The sequence below is a fragment of the Octodon degus genome, unplaced genomic scaffold (genome assembly GCF_000260255.1).
Source record: "Octodon degus isolate 3935 unplaced genomic scaffold, OctDeg1.0 scaffold00081, whole genome shotgun sequence".
In the NCBI taxonomy this organism is placed as follows: domain Eukaryota; kingdom Metazoa; phylum Chordata; class Mammalia; order Rodentia; family Octodontidae; genus Octodon; species Octodon degus.
In genome coordinates this window covers 3,157,413-3,161,067 of record NW_004524657.1, presented here as the reverse complement: position 1 = coordinate 3,161,067, position 3,655 = coordinate 3,157,413, and positions in this window count along the sequence as shown.

The window sequence follows — 3,655 nt, the reverse complement described above, 5'->3', positions numbered from 1 at the left end:
ATTTTGAGGAGAATTCATGGCAGTGTGTCTTTTATTGCAATGCATTTAAAAAAAAATTTAAATATTCACTGTATTTGTCCCTCACTTAAAGCGAACTACAACTTTCTCTCTAGATTCCCTGTATCAGTTAAGGACGTTTCCTTCTGTCTTCAGTTGGCTGGGACCTCTTATCATAGATGGATAGTGTAACCTACTGTTGAGTTATGTTGGTTGGTTTCCAAGCATTGAGGTAGACTTGCATCTGTTCCCAACACAAACTACCCTTCCTTATGCATCCGTTATCCTTTCTGCATATTCTAAGAATGGATTTGGTAACATGCTGTTCAGAATTTTTCACCGATGTTCACATAGGATGTTGAGATGAGGTATAGTGTGGGTCTTATGTGACCCCAAAGCTCACACATTGGAGGCTTGGCCCCCAGCCTGTGGCACATCAGGCCACCATGACATCTTTAGGAGGTGGGGCTCAGTGGAGGTCCTCTTCCTGCCCCAGGAAGACAAAGGTAGCTTCTTCCAGAGTTTGGAGTCTGTGTGAGCTGCACAGAAGCCGTGTTTAAGAGGAAAACTAACAGGATATGCAATGTAATATTAGCTGTTCTTCAAGTTTTTCTACTTTCTTCTCCAAAGTCTCATCCAAGGTCTATTTTTCAGAACATTAATAGCTGCTTTTTGAGACTAGACATTTAATTTTAAAAAGTTTTATTAGTCCGTGTTTGCAGTACATGCTTCCCTTCTTGGAGGCAGGTGCTGCATGTACATAACACATCTTCATTCTTCTTGTGTCTTCTCTTCCCCTTCCATCCCTAGGTCCTCTTCCCTTTTGCAAAGAAGCTATCTTCTTCTTTCCTAATATCTGTTCTTTTTTCTTAAAAAAATGCTTTTAGTCTAACCGCTGAAAGAATGGAGATTGGCAGGGGCAGGCCTTCATCTTGATCAGCAATGGAGGTGCAAATGCTACATGACATCTAATAACTATTTTGTGTATAACTCATTTCTCCTTATTCTTCTCTCTTTGGGAGGGCTTTTAAAATGTTTTCACAGGCAGAGGTGCTGTATTTATTAAGTACATGTTTCCCATCAGTCTTCTTGGGATTCCTTTGCATGTTGGGGACCTCGTTCTCCCATGTGTCACACTGACACACTATCCCTTATTTTACTGCTGCTTTCCATCACCTGCCGTATTTGCTATGATTGTAAGTTTTGTATGTCTGCTGCTACAGCTGAGACTGACCTTTCTGCAGAGGCCCAGGTGTTAACCATGGCTCCACATCTGTGAGCCAAGATGACCCTCCTCCTCCTTATAAGTTGATGATCTCAGGTATTCTGCTGCAGCAACAGTAAGCTAACTTAGTTGTGTTTCTTCTTTGATGTTTTTGAAGGCACAGAGGATTGATCTCGCCTTCTGAGCTCCAGCATGGTTTCTGGCACGTGGCAAAAAGTACCAATTCTAAAAAAAGTTATCTGACCTGTTTTAAAATTGCTTCTCAAATTCTTAGCCTGAAGGCTAGCATTTTTCCATCTTATGAAATATATACAATTAAAATGCATCATATATATATATATATATATATATATAATCAGATGCTGTCCTGCAGTTGTACCCTGCCATACTGGAGAACACCATACCCCAGGGTAGCTGAAGAAGTGACACTGAGCCTGCTCCCTGTAGAGACAGAAGAGGGCAGATGTCTTTCTACTCTCCTCATGTCATTGAGCAGAGGGAAGAAACTGAACAGGAGGAGGTGAGTGGGTTCTTGGGCTGCAGGGAGGGGCAGCTCTGTGTGTGCACACACACTTACTTTCTCTTCGCATGAAGACTTCACAGGGCGGGGCTTGCTGACAAGCTCTGGGTCTCCAGCGCCTGATGCACCAGGCATGTGGTGGGTCCAGGCTGTATGGCATTGCTTTCTGCCTCGCTGTCATTTCTACTTTACTGCAAAGCAAAGCCCTTGGAAATGTTCTTTAGTTTCAAGGCAACAAAAGGCATTTCCAGTGTCTGCATGTGCATAGAATTGGTTTGTGTTACTTTTGAAGACTTTCAGATATGGGGGTGAGGTGGGGTGATGTGGTGAGAGCTCTTGTCGTGTGAAGGGCTTCATGCATCTCACCTCTGCAGGTTCTACTGGGCATTGTGCACACTTCAGGGGCTCCTTCACCTTCTTGTCAGTAAAGTGTGCCTTCAAGAGTGTTGTCCAAATGCAGGGTCACCTCTTACATTCAGAGTTGCCACAGGTGGAACCTGGTGACCCCTAGACCACATAAATGTCCATCAGATGAGTGAGAGGCACCAGGAAAGAGGATCTGCTCTAAAGACCCATGGGGCACTTCTCATTGGAAGGTCTAGTTGGGGTCCCCATTTCCCAGCACTGGGCCACAGAAGCTGCAGAGCCTTGACTTCCTGTGATCTGCTGCAGGGCAATCAGCTGAGGGACTCAAGGTATCTGCAGCTCTGACTTTTTTTTTAGTGGTACTGGGGATTGCACCCAGGACTTCACATTGAACTATGTCCCCAGTCCTTTTTTAAAATTTTTAAGTTGCAAGACTGGGTCTCTCTATGTTGCTAAGCTGCCCAGGCTGGCCTTAAACTTTAGATCCTCTTGCCTCAGGGTGCCAGAGAGCTGGGATTACAGGTGTGTTCCACCTTTCAGGGTGTCATGAGGTTTGATTACTAACCTGTTGCTGGCTTCTCCTCCCCATTTCATCCTAGACACCCTGAACCCTAGACACCCCCAACACTGAAACTAGACCCTGCTCGAGACCTCAGCTACAAAGGCCTGAGAAAGAGTGGCATGAGCTAGGCTGGGTGATCTCTTTAGTCAGTGGCTTTTGAGACTCTTTTTGCAAAGGTCTTTGGTACCTGAGCTGTCTAACTGCAAGGTCTCTGCCCCATTCTCCCCTTGCAGGATGACTAGGGCTCTTACTCTCAGTTAACTCTTTCCTGTCCTTCATGTCCTCCTCTGACTGGCCCCAATGTACAAAACCCATCCCAATGCCTTTTTTTAGATGAAGGACACCATCAAAGCTTCTGTTTGATTGCACCAATAGCTCAGACAGAGAAAAGTCTAATTGCCAGCCTTGCCCCTTTCTAGAGGACCCCCCAGAATGAGCCCTGAGAGCTCTGAAGCCCTATCGGCTCATCTGTAAGGCAATTTCAGTGAACTGTCCTAAAGATTAAGTCACATGGTGCAGAAAGAGCTTAGCACAGCAGCTATAATCATGGCTCTGTAACGTTACCTTTCAGCAGCTTCTGCCTCCTTCCTCCAGCATGGCTGGTTGGTTCCCAGCACTCTTCAGACTTTCTTCCACACATAGTGGAAGGTGCAGGCAGAATTGTAGGTGCAGGCAGAGTCAGTACGAACAACCTGCACTGATCCAGGGTCAGTGGTGCTTTGTCTCCTGGAATAAGGCAATGCATACAAAATTAACACGTAGTAGGGCAGTAAAGTGCCTCCCGTATTGTGGAGTGAGAAGTTATCATAGTGTGTAGGGGCAGGTTTACATTTCATGGTCAAGATAAGCTTCAAATTGAGAAAATCTAAGTTAAATCCTCAAAGGTGGAAGATTTTAGGAGAAATGTGGTGAGTTTTGAGAAAATGGGAGGAGACTGATAAGGCATAAGATATGGACGTGTTCAGAAAACTGGGCAGAAAGCATT